This window comes from Hemiscyllium ocellatum, chromosome 8 (genome assembly GCF_020745735.1).
Source record: "Hemiscyllium ocellatum isolate sHemOce1 chromosome 8, sHemOce1.pat.X.cur, whole genome shotgun sequence".
In the NCBI taxonomy this organism is placed as follows: domain Eukaryota; kingdom Metazoa; phylum Chordata; class Chondrichthyes; order Orectolobiformes; family Hemiscylliidae; genus Hemiscyllium; species Hemiscyllium ocellatum.
In genome coordinates, this window is record NC_083408.1 from 86267784 (window position 1) to 86286887 (window position 19104).

General features: G+C 39.9%; 1 protein-coding gene across 3 annotated transcripts in view; it reads right to left on the minus strand.

The window, feature by feature from the left end:
* rtn1a (reticulon 1a) overlaps positions 1-19104 on the minus strand; it is a 246483-nt gene that overhangs the window by 135198 nt on the left and 92181 nt on the right. The window contains exon 1 of one of the 3 annotated variants that reach the window (XM_060829322.1): positions 5240-5304. The exons of the other annotated variants lie outside the window; for them this stretch is intronic. The gene's annotated coding sequence lies outside the window, so the exon portion shown is untranslated. Of the gene's footprint in view, positions 1-5239; positions 5305-19104 lie in introns of those variants that run through there. 3 annotated transcript variants of the gene reach the window in all.

Consider the following 19104-nt stretch of genomic DNA (forward strand, 5'->3'; position numbering starts at 1 on the left):
GGACTTCAAGAAGGCCTTTGACAAGATGTCGCACAGGAGGCTACTGAGTAAGATAAGGGCCCATGGTGTTAGAGGCAAGGTGCTAACATGGACAGAAGCTTGGCTGTCTGGAAGAAAGCAGAGAATGGGGATAAAAGAGTTCTCAGAACTGCAGCTGGTGACAAGTGGTGCTCCGCAAGGCTCACTGTTAGGCCCACAACCTTTCACTTTATACATCAATAATCTAGATGAAGGAATTGAGGGCATCTGGCTAGATTTGCAGATGATACAAAGAGAGATAGAGGGACAGGTAGCATTGAGGAGGCAAGGAGACTGCAGAAGGATTTGGACAGGTTAGGAGAGTGGGCAGATGGCAGATGGAGTACAATGTGGAGAAGTGTGAGGTCATGCACATTGGTAGGAAGAATTGAGGCATAGACTATTTTCTAAATGGGGAGAAAATTCAGAAGTCTGAAGAGTAAAGAGACTTGGGATTTCTAGTCCAGGATTCTCTCAAGGTAAACTTGCAGGTGGAGTCAGTGGTTAGGAAGGCAAATGCCATGAGGGCATTTATTATAGGAGGACTTCAATTTAAAAGCAGGGATGTACTTTTGGGGCTCAATAAGGCTCTGGTCAGGCCACATTTGGAGTATTGTGTGCAGTTTTGGGCCCCCTATCTCAGGAAGGATGTACAGGCCAAGCAGCATGTTCAGAGGAGGTTCATGAGAATGGGCCCAGGGATAAAAGGCTTATCATATGAGGAACATTGGAGGATTCTGGGTCTATCCTCGATGGAGTTTAGAAGGATGAAGGGGGATCTAATTGAAACTTACAGAAAATTGAATGGCCCGGATAGAGTGGATTTTGGGAAGATATTTCCATTGGTATGAGAGACTAGGACCCAAGGACACTGCCTTACAGTAAAAGGAAGACCTTTTAAATGGAGATAAGGAGAAACGTCTATAGCCAGGGAGTGGGGAATCTATGGAATTCACTGCCACAGAAGGCTGTGGAGGCCAGGTCATTGAGTGTATTTAAGACTGAGGTAGATAGGTTCCTGATTGTCAAGGGAATTAAAGGTTACGGAGAAAGGTGGGAGAATGGGAATGAGAAACTTTCAGCAATAATTGAATGACAGAGCAGACTTAATGAACTGAATGGCCTAATTTCTGCTCCTATATCTTAAATCTTTCCTTCTCCTCCTTCATTCTAAAGATGATAACTTCAGCCAATTAAGTCTTTCCTTACAGCTAAAATTCTCTATGGATCCTAACATCTTCAGTATTCTCTAAACTGCAATCACATTCTTCCAATGTGATTGGACCACCTGATGACCAGGCTGTGTGCAAGCATCTGTGAACCAGTTTGTAACACAGTTCTAACATAACCTTGCTGCTCTTATAACTTGGCTAAAAGATGAAAGTATCTTATAACCACATTATCTCTCTTGTGCTACAACCTTCGGGTTTTTGTGGACATAGACTCCAAAATCTTCTGTTTAGTACCCTGCTATTTATAGTACTTTGCCTCCAAATCCTGAATTGAATTCCAATTGCCTCAGTTTCCAACTACATCTTCTCCTGGTGGGCTTTATGCTCTCAATGCCATTTACACTGATTTTGTCTGTTAACATTAAAGTGGTTGAAATCCAACATTATTTTTCTCCTATTGTTTTTGAAATTTACATTACTTTGCTGACTGATTTTCTCTGCAATTCAGGTCATTAAACTGGCCTGTAGTCCTGAGTTACAGATCACCTTATTTTGTTATACGTCTCACAGTTTGTCAGCATACCTCTCGGAGATACATTTCAGTAAATCTTTAAGAGATATGCTCATGCTATCATCACAACATCATATAAGGTATATATGAGAGGTAAGGACCTAGTGGTATGATCACTAAATTAACTCAGAGATCCAGGTAATGTTCTGGATACACAGGTTCAAATCCTACCATGGTAGATAATGGAATTTAAATTCAACAAAAAAAAATTGCTAAGACTATAATGAAGACCATGAAACTAATTGTCAGAAATACACATCTTGGTTCACTAAAGCCCTCCAGGGAAGGAAATAAACCTCAGCCGTACTGGTCTCACCTACATGCGACTCCAGACCCACAGCGATGTGGTTAACTCTCAAATGCTCTCTAAGCATTTATTGATCGGCAAAAAAAACTGGTCTGGTCAGTGATATCCATATCCCATGAATGATTTTAAAAATCCATCTTAGCTCAGATCTCTTTAAGCATGACACATTTCTGGGAAACATGCTGCTCTGTGTAACTTACTAAATTATACCAGTCCAGACCTGCTGGGTTGAATCTTACCATATTTTGACAAAAATGTCATTTTATTTTAGGAGGTCTTTTCTCCACGAGGCCTAGTGAATGTTTCACGCTATTGTTCCAAACACATTTCATTAACTATCTAGGAGCAGAAGAATAGACGTTTCGGGCATCAGGAGCCTCATTCCTGATGAAGGGCTTATTACCGAAACATCGATTCTCCTGCTCCTCGAATGCTGCTTGGCTTGCTGTGCTTTTCCAGCACCACACTCTCGACTCAGATCTCCAGCATCTGCAGTCCTCACTTTCTCCTCATTGACAACCTACCCTGTTCCCACGGGAGCCCTTGGTCAAGACCCAGCAACCACTGCCAAAATATCTCAGAACAGACCATCATCCTTGGCATCATATATAAAAGGTTGGTGCATAAACAAACAATCAAGTGCTGGCATTCCAGATCCATTTTGTACAGTTCAGGACATCTTCCTTGGCCATGGCTGGGATGGGGAAAATGGTATCCTTTTTTTGGACAAGATGGATAGGGTAGTGCACAATGGAGTTGTCTACTTTCCCCAGGACTGGTAGTGAAGGGGATGACACCAGATCCTAACAGCCTGGACCGAGGTTGCCACCCAGGTCAGTATGGTTTCAGCCACTTGGAAGAAATGCCAGCATGTAAGAAGAAGAAGATCAATGACCATTGTGGCTCAGCAATAATAAATACCATCTTCTTCTCTTTGTTAACTCACACTTACTATTTCTGCTCCGGCACCAAGATCCATGCTCTACCATTCTCACTATTCAGTGCAACATCCTTTCTCACTTCCATACTCCTAATTCCTCCATGCTACTAACCATGCATGGCCTCTATGTCTCCCACACACTTACTCTGGACAGCTCACCACTTTTTCCCAGGGACGCAAGGGCACGGACGAGGTCAGACGGTGCACGGGGATGGACAGGGTGGCAGAGTGGGAGTGGAAGGGGTTGGGGTGTGGATGGGGTTGGGGGCAGAATGGGGGTGGTTTTGGTTGGGGGGGGGGGCGGTGAGTGGGATCTCGCATGCGGTGTGCTACTGCCTAGTCTCCTGAATGGGAAGCAGACGCCACAGAAAACTCTGAACCCGGAGGAAATCAATTAACCAAATAATCAATTATCCGAACGAAATAATACCCACTCACCTCGTTCGGACAACTGAGGTTCCTCTGCATACAGTTGAAGAAATATTTAGATGAATGTAAATTTAAAGCCTCGGACATAGGTAATGTACTATAATATTAGCTGCAGGCAAATTTAACATGTGTGGACAGTGTTCTAACTCTCCACACCAACAAGTGCCATGCTTTTTATTCAATCCTGTGTCACATTACATTTGAACGATTGTAGCAAGACATCAGACATGAATTAGAACCAAACCGATTATGCTTATAGTGATATGTATATAGTATTCATCTTTGCTGCCAAGATGGTGTTCAAACAGTGGTCATAGAAGACGGTCATGTTTAAGTACAAAGCTAGAATTAGTTTTGAATTATTTCTGCTCATCAAGTATTAAGAAGAATTGTTCATTACAAAGAAACAACGCAAATAACAAAACATTTGAAAAGAACTAGCAAATAAGCAAGTTCAAAGTGTTGTTATATTCAATGAATACACATTGTAAGTTAACCTTTGTAAATATTGATATTATCACCAGTGGACAACAGGCAATAAGCAAAAGATGAGCAAGAGGTGAGGCTACAGTTAGGAACATAATATTACACATTTCTTGATGAGGTTGGTAGAGAAATTTCATCACTGACAATAATGGTGAAATTCCTGAAGTGGTCAATATTTCATGAGACATGAACTTGACATGAACAATAAGAATGAAGAAACTTAAGGAATGATAAAAGAACAAAGCAAGAACTGTTAACTGGAATCCACTTACTTTTAGCAGGATCATTGCAGACATAGGCAGTAGTTGAAATAGGCCATTCCTGTTCCTATTTCATAGTAAATGATGTTTCCAGTACTACAAAGGTCATGCAATCATTTGTGACAATTTGTTTATTCAGGACTGAAAAATATGAATTTATATACTGGCCAATCATAGTGTCTCATAAAAGAACAGAATATTCTTAGTGTTATACTTCTAATTTTAAATGGACCACATACTGCATAGTTAACTTGGAATATGGAAATATATCAATCAAGTAAATGTTACTAATGCATTAACTTTTAATATTATGGGGGCAAACTGCTTTTGGACTGAAGGTGAACATCTTCAAAAGGAATTACCCAGTCAACCTCAAAATATGGCTTTCACAGTGTTGGAGTTAGATTGCAGCCAGGGTGAACACAAATTGGTGTGAACACAAACAACCAGGGGTTCTCATTGCGAGGAGTCTTATATTGGATTGGTCTCTCAAATCAGACTTCACATTTCACCCAAAGTTACTCTCCATTGACAGTAGAAGCCAACAGTCTTAAAATGCCATTATATCACCACAGAAACAGTGTAGATTCCCAGACTCTAGAATGAAATATGTTAATCTACTGAACTCTTGAAAAATAAATGAGAACATTGTATGAGTCAAGTTACTAAGTAAGCTCTGCTGCTGTTGTGAGACCTTCTACAAGAAGAAAATAGCATTTCCTACAATATCTTAGAAGTGACCTCAAAAATGTAAATTAATAATTTATTTGAAAGCTGCTAAATCATAAGTGGAGCCATCTTTACTGCTACAGTATTTTCTAAAAAAAACACTTTCTATTTATTCCACTGTCAATTAACATATTTAACTTAATTTGGAAATGTTTTTCAAATAGACTTATCACCTTCCATTGTAAAAAGCTAGACAGCATCAGGAAGTTTGAGGTAGTATTTCCATACTGCCACAAAAGGATGAGGAACTCACTTTAATGCATGTCTATATTAATTTTATAACAGTGACTAAATAATTAAAAATTCAAACATAGATGCTATACTCACATGACTGGACTTAGCAGTACCCTTCCAGATGCTTCTCAGAAACAAGAGTCAGCTAGACAGTCAATGCTTCATGCATTTCCTGATGGAACTGGAATGCTAAATATTATGTTATAAATGGCCACAAAGACACATGGTCTCCAGGAAAAGGCCATACACAGCAGAATTGCAAATTACTTCTTTCCTGTAAGATGCTGTATTAATGACTTTCTGCTTAGCCTCTGGGATGGGGCCACGAACAGTTGTTGATCTGCAGTGCAAGCTTTTATCTCAACGGTAACGGACTTCCTCACAACAAATAAAGTCTTGGTCACAGCCTCAGAATTGAAAACAAAGGCCTTATAATCTTACAGTTTTAAAATAGTGGTCAGTTAAGGGGTCAATGCTTCAATGCTTCAAAAGCCCTCACTACTGGCTAAGAACTTCTGACCTGTAAAAAGCAAACAACAACCTGTACTTGTTTTTTCCAAGTATTTACTCAGCCTTCTTTCATCAAAACAGTAAAGGAGAATTTACATTTTAGCAATTTTCTTCAGAAGAAATTTGAAACTAAAGAAACAGTTCATCACTCCTTAACTACCAGCTAGTCAATCAACAACACCTAACCTCATCCCCCTCTAAAGAAATTTCAAAGAGCTAAATCCAGCTCTGGAAATTTGGACTCCATCTTAAAAACAAGGATATTGATAAACCGGTATTAATCATTTTCTTTGTACATAAGCTCTCCTTTATTGAATAATCCATTTATTGTTTTGTTCTATTATGGGATTTGGGCCTCAAATCTAACATATACTCTTAAAAATCAAGACATGAAATTTGAAAACAAAAATGCAAATAGAAGAAACAAATCAAAATAAATGGATTTGAAGCCAAAAAGAGAAAAGTTAATTTGTATAATACATTAAACTAACTCAATAAAAATACCTTACTCTAACATAAGAAAATGGCATTTTAATTCAATGATACTGCCCAGCAAGGTAAAGTGGAATGATAAATGATAGTCACTGATAATAGCTGTATGCTCACCCATAAGCCTAGCAATTCAAGTTGACCTTTTCAGTGTCACCTCCAAAATCAGTGCGAAGAGAAGAAGGGAGAGCTGGATAAAAAGGCAGCCACGACTGGTAAGGGGAGTGAAATAGCTCCACAGGAACAAGTACCCCGTTACCAAGTCACCCTTTATTTACACATAGAGAGTCCTTGACACTGATCCAGCTTCCTCAGAGCCAGCTCTTAGAGTGAGGAGAATGTCTGACACGCTTATTCTTGCTCGTCAGCAAGGGCTTCCTAATTGAGCCAGATTAAAAGCCACAGTCAGGGAACTCATTTTACAAAGTCCACCTGGCTGAACTCATTACAATCAGGTTTGTGGAGTCCAAACAGATTAACTCCATGCGAACTGTAGTAGTTTTGTCCTTGAATAGCTTAAAACAATCTAAAACAAAAAGCAGCGAGAAGGGAAAAACCTAGCAAGCAGTTAAAAAATGTGAGAGGTGGCAAGAGGGAAGAAACATCCTCTTTGTAGGTGAACTTACCACATTCAGAGAAACACAAGTGTGACAATAAGTTATTTAGCATATTTACTTTTCACAACTCCCCTAATTAAATAGTAGTTGTTAGGGTTTATCTTAAAGTATTAGGAATAGGATGCTTGGTTTATTGAAATTACTAAAGTATGTTAATTATTAGCAGTATTGTAAGGTTCATCAATGGTTGCCTTGTCTCAGATGATGTCATGCTTTTTTAATGTTGTTGAAGCTATACTCATCCAGGCAAGTGGGAAAACTCCATCACAGACGTGTTGCAATGTTATAAATGCAGGTCCTTTTAGTTTAAGACAAAACAATTCCAGAGCTGACTGAGAGCAGGTGACATGCAATTCATTTTGCATTTAAAAGCCAACGTCTATGCCAATTTGGGAGGGTGGGGAGGCTCTGAAGAGGAAAAAGATACGGAAGGAAAAGTTGGAAATTGAAGTTCACGCTAAACTGTACATGTAAAATAAAATCCTTTCAAATCTCAAAAGTCTTTTTTGCTTAATTCAAGAGATGGGTTTAGCAGACTGTTAAATGGTCATCACTTGGCACTTGTTGGCACTAAAGTAACTTTGCACTTGTCAGTCCAAGTGGACTGCACTTAGACACAGACTGTTTCAGTATGACTAATCGTAAATGGTGCTTTATATTGTGCAATCATCAAACATCTCCACTTCTCAGGATTAACAGAAGTGGCTGAGGATGGTGGGACCTAGGAAACCTGAGAAACCTCTGCAGCCACATCCTGAGACTGAGATAACCAACTTCCAACAACCATAACAATCTTCGAATGCATTAAGTGTGAGTCCAATCAGTGGAGAGTTACCCCTCAATTCCAATTGAGACCAGTTTTAATAGGGTTCCTTGATGCCATACTTAGTTGAATGATGTATTAATAGAACATAGAACATAGAAAAATACAGCACAGTACAGGCCCTTCAGCCCTCGATGTTGCGCCGACTAAAGCCTACCTAGCCTACACTAGCCCAATAACCTCCATATGCTTATCCAATGCAATGTCAATGGTGGTCACTCTAACCTCACATCATGTTTGAACCAAGGCTGTAATGATGTCAGGAGTTCAGTGGAGATGATGGTACTGTGATGATGTTGCTCCTTTAACAAGGTTATGTTGTCCTTGTTTTTTTAAAGAGGGGTCATAAAGTCATGGATTCAGAGATGTCTCGGTTTAATCGACACGAAGAAGCTTGTAAGTATTTTCTAAAAAGTTATATAATAAAGAGGAGGGACAGTTCTGCCAGCTCAGCTTTTCTCTGGTTTGTTTTGGTTTTTAGCAGCCTGGCTGTTCAGAGCTGTGGTCAGCTTAAGATGGGGAATCCAAAGAAACTGCTAGAGTGTAAGAAGGTTCTATGCTTAATCTATCTGCCATCTCTCTCTCCTGTAAGAACCTGTATCTGCAGGCGTTTGGAACTGCATCATTAAGTTGTGACAGTCTGTTGGGTCTTCAGATAGGTTAGGTTGTTTTGTATTCTGTTTTTTGCGTTTATGTTTCATTCAGTACTCTGTAAATAAATTATGTTTTGCTTAAAACTGTCTAGTTGGGTCAGTTGCATCACTCATGGAATATCCAAATCACACCTGCATAAAGCAGCTTGAAAGGTTAGTGTCGAGGCTGCCTTCTTGAAACATCTTGAGGAGGTCAGGCCTGGTCCAAAACAATACTCAAGCAGAGTATCAGTGAGCAGGTTATTCCTTTGCAAGTGCCACTTGATATCACGTCAACGATCCCTGCCATCACGATGCTGATGAGCAAGAATAGATTACTGGGATGGTAATTTGTTGGGTTGGATCTGTCTTGCTTTTCGTGGACAAGAGATACCTCAGCAATTTCCCACTTTATGAGCAGATGCCAGTGGTTTATTTGTACTGCTGCAATTTGATGAGGGGACAGAGCTAGTTCTGGAGCAACACTCCTCAGATGATCAGCAAAGAAATTTTAAAGAGGACAAACTGTCTACTATTCCTGAACTGCTAGCTAACCAATCAACCACCTTGCAAATTACTTCCAAGACTGCTAAATCCATCTTTAGGCATTTGGACTCCACCTTAAAACCAAATACTTTTAATAATTGGTACTCCTTGGTTGTTTTATCCTAAATTGTTTTATCTTTTTACCCATTTCGATTTACATTTCCTTGCACATGCAAAGACTTTACACATCCCCAATTTGCTTTTGGAACTTATAACAATTTTAATTGAATCATTGCTTTGTGCTTCAGAAGAATATTTCAAGATGCAGCATTTGTTCCTGTGTAAGGAATGCTACATACCTGATCAAAAGGAACAAAAGTGAGGCCAAACTTGGGAGAAATCTCAAAAATTTTCAGAGCCTTATGATCAGATTCTCACAGAATCTGAACAAATCCAATACCAATTACATTGGGAGAAGGAAGTGGTTAGGACATCAAACAGGCACTTACATTTAGCAGTGTCTTTTGAAAATAGTGTTGAATTCAAAGAGACTACATCTTTGGCTTCATAGTTTAGAAATTATTAAATTATGGAGGAGACACAGATGGTTGTGAAGATTAAATAAGGTGCATTTAAATTTCTTGGTCTAATGTGTTTTAAAATCCCAGCACTCTGATAATATGCGAACACTAACCTGTTGATGTCAGTTAGAGTTTAACAAAAATGCTGCTGGTCTGCTTTGATTGACAGTTTTCCTAACTTAACCAGATGACCTATGTCATTTGTTCCTAGAATTTCAAAGAAGTTAATTGCTTAAACTCATCAAGGGCTGCTATTCCAGTTTAGCCCATTATCATATTTGGCTAGGTTTCATAATTCCAAATCACTTAACATGAAGAGTTTTGGACAATCATGGTGATGGGGGTGGATGGTACATTCACATTTTGGTTTTGAGGCGATTAGCTTTGATGTGGTTGGGAGAGTAGCGGGAGGGGTTTCACCAAAGGCCTGCTTTCAACATCACCACCCCCTCAGCCCCTCCCACCAACAAGGTCTGTCCTCAATGGGTGATCCCTCCTTCAAGTCCCAGCCATCCTCATCCACCAACAACACCCCATCCATTCTGCATACCCTATGTGCCTCACATCACCTCCCTACTCAGAGATTCCCACCATTATCTAGTCTTGGACTTTGGGACCTATAGGCCCAGCCCCACCTATTACAATTTCTGTCAATGCTTTCAGTTTAATCTTAAATGGCTGCAGGGTAGCCAGTACTAGTGGTGATACATTCTCCACTGACTCTTCGGGTAGTAAACTGGAAAACTTTGCCATCTTAGATGTCCTGGCCCATAGTATGATTAGCCCTGCCATTTGCATTTCTACTACCTTGCTTACTTCATACATCCTCAAGTATTGCATCCATATTGCATCATATGCCTAATGACCTACAATGTGTCCAATAAATGCCATGCATAGTTTTCTATTAACAGTAGTACCTATCTGTTCTCTTTAAATGTAAGGAAATTTTTATGGAATTGACACAGACTTCTGAATCAAGATGATGGTATCTTGTTCATCACTTCCTATCAGGTCAGTGGCTTCTTTTGCACTAATAAGATCAATTTCCTTCTCACAAAAAATTGACATAATTTGCAAGGCTACTATCTCTAAAATTAGGCTATGTGCTTTTAACATTAATCCATTGTTTACTTATTCTGCATAATTCATAGCTATATATACAAATGAGGTCATTTAAGGGTCTTACCAGATAAATGACATAGGAGACATTTTTGATACGTCTCCTGAGTTTTTACTGAAACATTCCTGCGAGAAAAATTGTAATCACTGGCGTATGAATCTCTTAAACCAATGTTGAAGCAAATTACAGCAGATAATCGAAGGTGGAGGATTGGAAAAATTTCTGGCTGTCACATGCTGCTCCTTTTTTGAGGTATTTTAGGTTCTGGAGGTCATTTCCTCGAATTCCAGGAGCAGCAATTACTGTTTTATATGCTGTTGCATTGTTTTGGAACTTTTGGAGGAAAAGAAACATCAAAGCAACATCATTTTGAAAAGGGAGAGGACAGACAAAGGAAGCACATGGTGAGGTCAGTGCAGGAGAGAAAGAGGAGAGAGAGAGAAACCCACATTACTAATTGCACAGCAGTGAACTTGCACAGTTACTGCCTTTGCTGTTTGAATTCATGTATCGCTAGAGCAATGTTTGTAGAGGAATAAGACAGAGCTAATTTCAGGGCCTATAGATTGAAAGAAGCAAAAATGACCTTTAGTAGAGTGATATGCTCTTCTTGTTGGATGTGGGACTTTTGATGAGAGTTTATATGTTACTGAGGATTATATCTGCAATAAATGCCATTGGTTGGGAATCCTATCAGATCGAACGGATTGGTTGGAGAGGCGGAGTGAACAAAGAATTTACAAGATCAAGGGGTTGCAATAGGAAGGGAGAAAAGTCACAGGTACAGTCATAAAGGTGGGTTAACTCTAGGGAAGGTAAGAGAAGTAGACAGGTAGTGCAGGAGTCTTCTGTGGCTATCCCCATTTCAAACAAGTATGCTATTTTGGAAAATATAAGGGAGGATGGATTCTCAGGGGAATGTAGCACGAACAGCCAAGTTTCTGGTATTGAGACTGGCTCTAATGCAATGGGGGGGTACGTTGAGTTCCAAGAGATCAATTTTATTAGAGGACTCTCTAGTCCAAGGTACAGACAGACGTTTCTGTGGCCAGCCATGAAAAATCAGAATGGTGTGTTGCTTCCCTGATGCCAGGATCAAGGATGTCTCAGAAGGTGCAGAATGTTCTCAAGTGGGAGAAAGGTCAGCAGGAGATCATTATACACATTGGAACCAATGACGTAGGAAGGGAAAAGGTTGAGATTCTGAAGGGAGAATAGACAGAGTTAGGCAGGAGTTTAAAAAGGAGGTCTTCGAGAGTAGTAATACTGGATTACTCCTGATGCTACGAGCGAGTGAGGACAGGAAGAAGAATAGAGCAGATGAACGCATGGCTGAGGAGCTGATGTACGGGAGAAGGATTCATATTTTTGGATCATTGAAAGTTATTTTGGGATATAAATGACCTGTACAAGAAAGACAGATTACACCTGAATTAGAAGGGACTAATATACTGGCAGGGAGATTTGCTCGAGCTGCTCGGGAGGATTTAAACTACTAAGGTGGGGGTGGGGGAATGCAGGGGAATAGTGAGAAAAGATATCAATCTGAGACTGGTACAGTTGAGAGCAGAAGTGAGTCAAACAGTCAGGGCAAGAAGGGACAAAGCAGAGAATAAGGTAGGATTGATAAATTAAACTGCATTTATTTCAACGCAAGGGGCCGAACAGGGAAGGCATGAACTCAGGGCATGATTAGGAACACAGGACTGGCATATCATAGCAATTACAGAAATATGGCTAGGGGATGGACTTCTCTGGTAGCTTAATGTTCCAGGATACAAATGCTACAGGAAGGACAGAAAAGGAGGCAAGAAGGGGTGGGGGGGGGGGGGGTTTGGCGTTTTTGATGAAGGATTGCATTACAGCTGTACTGAGGGAGGATATTTGGGTTGTTATTTGAGTTGAATGGAGAAAAAAGAAAGGGATGATCACCTTATTGGGATTGTATTATAGACCCCCAAATTGTCAGAGGAAAATTGAGAAACAAATTTGTAAGGAGATCTCAGTTATCTTCAAGAATACTAGGGTGGTTATGGTAAGTGATTTTAACTTTCCAAACATACACTTGAACTGCCAGAGTGTTAAGGGTTTAGATGGAGAGAAACTTGTTAAGTGCATACAAGAAAATGTGCTGATTCAGTATGTGGATGTACCTACTAGAGAAGATGCAAAACTTGATCTACTCTTGGGAAATAAGCAGGGCTGGTGACTGAGGTGTCAGTGGGGGAGCACTTTGGGGCCAGCGACCATAATTTTATTAGTTTTAAAATCGTGATGGAGAAGGATACACCAGATCTAAAAGTTGAAGTTCTAAATTGGAGAAAAGTCCAATTTTGCCAGTATTAGGCAAGAACTTTCAAAAGCTGACTGAGAGCAGATGTTCACAGGTAAAGGGACAGCTAAAAAATGTGAAGCCTTCAGAAATGGGATAACAAGAATCCAGAGAAAGTATATTCCTGTTAAGGTGAAAAGAAAGGCTGGTGGGTATAGGGAATGCTGGATGACTAAAGAAATTGAGGGTTTGGTGAAGAAAAAGAAGGAAGCATATGTCAGGTGTAGACAGGATAGATCGAGTGAATCCTTAGAGTATAAAGGCAGTAGGAGTATACTTAAGAGGGAAGTCAGGAGGGCAAAAAGGGGACATGAGATAGCTTTAGCAAATAGAATTAAGGAGAATCCAAAAGGTTTTTACAAATTAAGGACAAAAGGGTAACTAGGAAGATAATAGGGCCCCTCAAAGACCAGCAAGGCAACCTTTGTGTGGAGTTGCAGGAGGTGGGGGAGATACTAAATGAGTACTTTGCATCGGTATTTACTGTGGAAAAAGACATGGAAGATATAGAATGTAGGGAAAGAGATGGCGACATCTTGAAAAATGTCCATGTTACAGAGGAGGAAGTGCTGGATGTCTTGATACATCCCCAGGACCTGACCAGGTGTACCCTAGAACTCTGTGGGAAGCTAGAGAAGTGATTGCTAGGCTTCTTACTGAGATATTTGTATCATTGATAGTCACAGATGAGGTGCTGGAAGACTGGAGGTTGGCTAATGTTGTGCCACTGTTTAAGAAAGATGTTAAGGACAAGCCAGGGAACTATAGACCGGTGAGCCTGACGTCGGTGGTGTAAAGTTTGTTGGAGAGAATCCTGAGGGACAGGATGTACACATATTTGGAAAGGTAAGAGCTGATTAGGGATAGTCAACATGGCTTTGTCCGTGGGAAATCATGTCTCACAAACTTGATAGAGTTTTTTGAAGAAGTAACAAAAAAGGACTGATGAGGACAGAGCGGTGGATGTGATCTATATGGACTTCAGAAAGGAGTTCGACAAGATTCCCCATGGAAGACTGGATAGCAAGGTTAGATCTCATGGAATACAGGGAGAACCAGCTATCTGGATACAGAGGTGCTGCATTTTGGGAATGCAAATCTTATCAGGACTTAAACGCTTAATGGTAAGGTCCTTGGGAGTGTTGCTGAGCAAAGAGACCTTGGAGTACAGGTTCACAGCTCCTTGAAAGTAGAGTCACAGATAGATAGGGTAGTGAAGAAGGCATCTGGTGTGCTTTCCTTTATTGGTTGGAATATTGAGTTTAAGAGTTGGGAAAAAGTGAGGTCTGCAGATGCTAGTGATCAGAGCTGAAAATGTGTTGCTGGAAAAGCGCAGCAGGTCAGGCAGCATCCAAGAAACAGTAAATTCAATGTTTCGGGCATAAGCCCTTCATCAGGAGTTGGGAGGTCATGTTGCAGCTGTACAGGACAGTGGTTACACCACGGTTGGAATATTACATGCAGTTCTGGTCTCCATCCGATCAGAAAGATGTGAAACGTGAAAGGGTTCAGAAAAGATTTACAAGGATGTTGCCAGAGTTGGAGGATTTGAGCTATAGGGAGAGGTTGAATAGGCTGGAGCTGTTTTCCCTGGAGCATTGAAGGCTGAGGGGTGACCTTATAGAGGGTTTATAAAATCATGAGGGTCATGGATAGGATAAATAGGCAAAGTCTTTTCCCTGGGGTTGGGGAGTCCAGAACTAGAGGGCATAGGTTTAGGGTGAGAGGAGAAAGATATAAAAGAGACCTAAGGGGCACTTTTTTCATGCAGAGGGTGGGATGTGTATGGAATGACCTGCCAGAAGAAGTGGAGGAGGCTGGTACAGTTGCAACATTGAACAGGCATCTGAATGGGTTTATGTATAGGAAGGGTCTGGAGGGATATGGGTCAGGGTCTGGCAGGTGGGACTAGATTGGGTTGGAATATCTGATCGGCATGGACAAGTTGGACCGAAGGGTCTGTTTCCATGCTGTACATCTTTATGACTCTATGCTGGAATCACAGCAGGTCAGGCAGCATCCATGGAGAGAGAGGATGCTAACATTTTGAGTTTGGATAACACTTCATCAGCTCTGACCCACTGTGATCGTCAGCATTTTTTGTTTTCAATCTCTAGAACCAGATGGGTTAGCTTGTTGAGAAGCAGAAACCTACTCCCGCTGACAAAAATCTAAGCCAGGTTCCTCATAAATAATGCTGAGCTAACAATTTACAAGCGATGGAATCAAAGTATTGGTTAATCTAGTAGATGAGAAATATTGTAATTTATGTGAATGCGATAGATATTTTAATTATCATGGATACTCCAATGTTGTTTTGAAGGAAATTTTCAAAACACAAGAACAGCCAGATAATTTGCAAACCATTCAACTCAGAATTAATTTTAAGACTACTAACCCACAGGACTGAAAGATGAGAGTACTCAATTTAAAGATTTCAAAACAATGTCCTAAAAATCAAATGACTTCCACAATTTTCAGTGACTCATTCAATTCACAGAAGATATGATTTGACTTTTGCAAATGTGTATTGGTCCCAGTGGCTTTTTTGTTCCTCCCAAACTGTATTAAAATATTCCATCTTGTAATGTGGACCATAACTGGAGCTTTGCTTCTCCAGTTGGAGACTCTAAAGATGTGCTTCCTAGGCCTTGCCAGATTTTAATTTTTAATTTTTAAAAAATCTGAGACCTGTATTTTTCATACTCTTGCATTTATGAATCATGGTATCATCATTTTTATAATAATGCTTTCTCATTTTAAGATTAGGAATGCCTTATACTTAATTCTGTTCCCAATACTGACCTAATTTAGAGATCGAGGAAGCAGGAATAAATCTATTAATCCCTTGAGGCTGTTACACCATTCAATTAGATCACATTTGATTTCTATCTCACCTCCACTGACCCGTGTTTGATCCATATCTATTAATAACTTCACAGATAAAAACCAGTCAATCTTCACATAGAAATTTTAAATTGCCCCAGCCTAAATAAGCTCTGAGAAGCATGAATTTCTCCTACCCTTTATGTGAAAATATATTTCCTTATTTCATTCATATATGAATAAATTTTAATTTTAAGACTGTGACCCATTATGCTGCAACAACGGTCATTGAAGGATATCAATCTCAGTTGAAAATTAAAATGCAGTATCTTAATAAAGTGTAAGAAAAATTACTTATTATAAGTTACTGATTTGAAGTGCAAGTAATAATAAAAATAATAAAATTTCAATTAAAGATAAAATGCTAATTTGCGAACGAATAGTTACTGCCTGACAGTGGCTTTTAAAATTTTAATTGTCTTGGTGCTTTGTCTAAAACTCATAATTCAGTGTTCGTTTATGGGTTAGAGGTCTTGCTCGTAAGGTTCCCAGCACAATTTCCATTCTGAAATGTACATTTTCTTGCAAGGTGCTGGCAGACCAACTGTTTGTTATCTCCCACAGCTTCACCAACGCCCACTGGTCTCTTCACTCAAAGGCAAATATCAGACTTGCACACTCAGCTAATTCTACTCTGCACTGAACATTCTCAATAACATGCAGTTACTGTAGATCATTAAACTAAAAATTTGTGAAAATTATAACTACTGAATTGAATTCAAGCACTTGCAAACATAATTGCAGTTAAGGTTCAGTTGCACTTAATTTCTGTTGTTATATGGTTAGCATCTTTGGAACACTAAGCTGATTATTCTTCTAATTATGTACTGTCTCCAAACCTTATGTTTAGTCACAGAACATCACATACAGACAACCTGGTTTCTATTTTTACATGTCTGATTCAGTTAGAATATTAAAGGTATAAAACTGTGGCAATACAATTTGATTCCTGTATTAAATTTTTAGTTATGTATTCTTCAAATGCCAAACCACTTAGAGTGAAACCCATCTATTCCTAACAGTGAAAGAGTGATTTACATTCTTTATTTCATTATTCCATTAGGCTGCACTATACACAAATGAAAAACCTCTGCTGCCAATAAAATAGAACTGGTCCTTTGTGCTAGAGAGTTATTTTTAGTAAAAGGGGCTAGCCAACATTAACCTCTTATTCGTTAACCCTCTCAAGATGAAGATTTGCAAACAATGGGACTTCATTGCTTGCTTTTTGACTAAAACACGATAATATTAATATATCCCACCGGGTTTCAGAAACACTGTAATAACATTTTGCTAGGGGATTTATCATCTTGAAATGTCAGCAGGACTGCAGAAAAACTGGCGCAGTAGTCAGAAGTCCAGGAAGTTACTGGGATTAATTAACAAGAGGATACATTACCCTAAGAAAAATACAGTATGACATTATGCATTCAATAATATTTAATCATTTAGCTGCAACAGTTTGCTCATTTTGCTAGGCCTCTCATCTCACAATCAGAAGGCTCAGGATTGAAGACATAGCCACAGAACATTTTTAGGTAAGCATAGAGTCAAAAGCACTTTGCAATATTTCTTGTGCAAATGGCAATAATACTGTTTCCACAAGACAACATTATTGCACATTAAATCTTCTCATCCCTCGAAAGACCAATCAGTTTGACATCAATAGTGGGAACTGACCGGGGTTTTTGTGGCAGCAGGCGGGACTTCAGGATGGTGTGTTGCCTTCCTGGTGCCAGAGTTAAAGACATCACAGAGTGCAGGAAATCCTCAAGGACGAAAGTGAAGAGCCAGAGGTGGTGGTACATGTCGGCACAAATGATGTCGGGAAGAAGAGGAGGAACATACTACAGCGGGACTTTAGAGAACTAGGAAGAAGGATGAAAAACAGGACATCCAGGGTGGTTATCTCCGGTTTGCTTCCAGTTCCTCAGGCTGGAGGGGCCAGAAACAGGGAGATAATGGACTTGAACGTGTGGCTGGGGAACTGGTGCAGGAAGCAAGGATTAAATTCTTGGATCACTGGGGTATGTTTTGTGGTTAGCATAAATTATACAAGAGAGACGGTTTGCACCTTAATAAGTTAGGGACCAGAATTCTGGCAGGCAGGTTTGCTACTGCAACACAGCTACGTTTAAACTAAGTAGCAGGGGGGAGGAAACAAACTGGATGCTTAAGAAGGAAATTGAAGGGAAAGTTAGAACAAGGGAAGTCAAGAAAGACAACTGTATCAATGAGGCAGAAAACTCAAAGGGACCATGCTGTAAGGTTGAGTGAAATAGGAGTTAATGGGAAGGGTGAGGGCAGTAACAAATTAAAAATACATGAATGCACGAAGCATTAGAAATAAGATGGATGAGCTTGAGGCTCTTTTGGAAATTGGCAGATACGATATTGTGGGGATAACTGAGACATGGCTTCAAGTGGACAGGGCCTGGGAAATAAATATTCAAAGCTACAAGTGCTATCGTAAGGACAGACTGACGGGCAGAGGGGGTGGGATGGCCATGTTGGTAAGAGATGATATTCAGTCCCTTGTGTGGGGGGACCTAGAATCAGGGGATGTAGAGTCAGTGTGGATAGAGCTGAGTAATACTAAGGGTAAAAAGACCCTCCTGGGAGTTATCTACAGGCCCCCAAACAGTAGTCTGGATGTCGGATGTAAGTTGAATCAGGAGCTGAAATTGGCCTGTCGCAAAGATGTTACTACAGTTGTTATGGGGGATTTCAACAGGCAGGTAGACTGGGAGAATCAGGGTGGTATTGGACCTCAAGAAAGAGACTTTGTGGAGTGCCTCCAAGATGGATTCTTAGAACAGCTGGTGCTGGAGCCGACCAGGGAGAAGGCAATTCTGGAACTGGTATTGTGCAACGAACCAGAATTGATCAGGGACTTCGAAGTGAAGGAGCCATTGGGAAGTAGTGACCATAATACAATAAGCTTCAATCTGCAATTTGAGAGGGAGAGGGTACAATCGGAAGTGACAATATTTCTGTTGAATAAAGGGAACTGTGGAGATATGAGGGAGGAGCTGGCCAAAGTTCAATGGTGCAATACCTTAGTACAGATGACAGTGGAGGAACAGTGGCAGATATTTCTGTGTATAATGCAGAAGTTGCAGGATCAGTTCATTCCAAAAAGGAAGAAAAATCCTAGGAGGAGGCATGGGTGGCCGTGGCTGACGGGGAAAGTTAAGAAACATATAAAGTTAAAAGAGAAAAAGTATTTCATAGCAAAGATAAGTGGGAAAATGGAGGACTGGGAAGTTTTTAAAGAACAACAGAGGATTATTAAGAAGGAAATATGCAGAGAAAAAATTAGGTTCTAAGGTAAACTGGCCAAAAATATAAAGGAGGATAGTAAAAGCTTTTTTAGGTATGTGAAAGGCAAAAAAATGATTAAGACTAAAATTGGGCCCTTGAAAACAGAAACAGGGGAATATATTACAGGGAACAAAGAAATGGCAGAAGAATTGAATTGA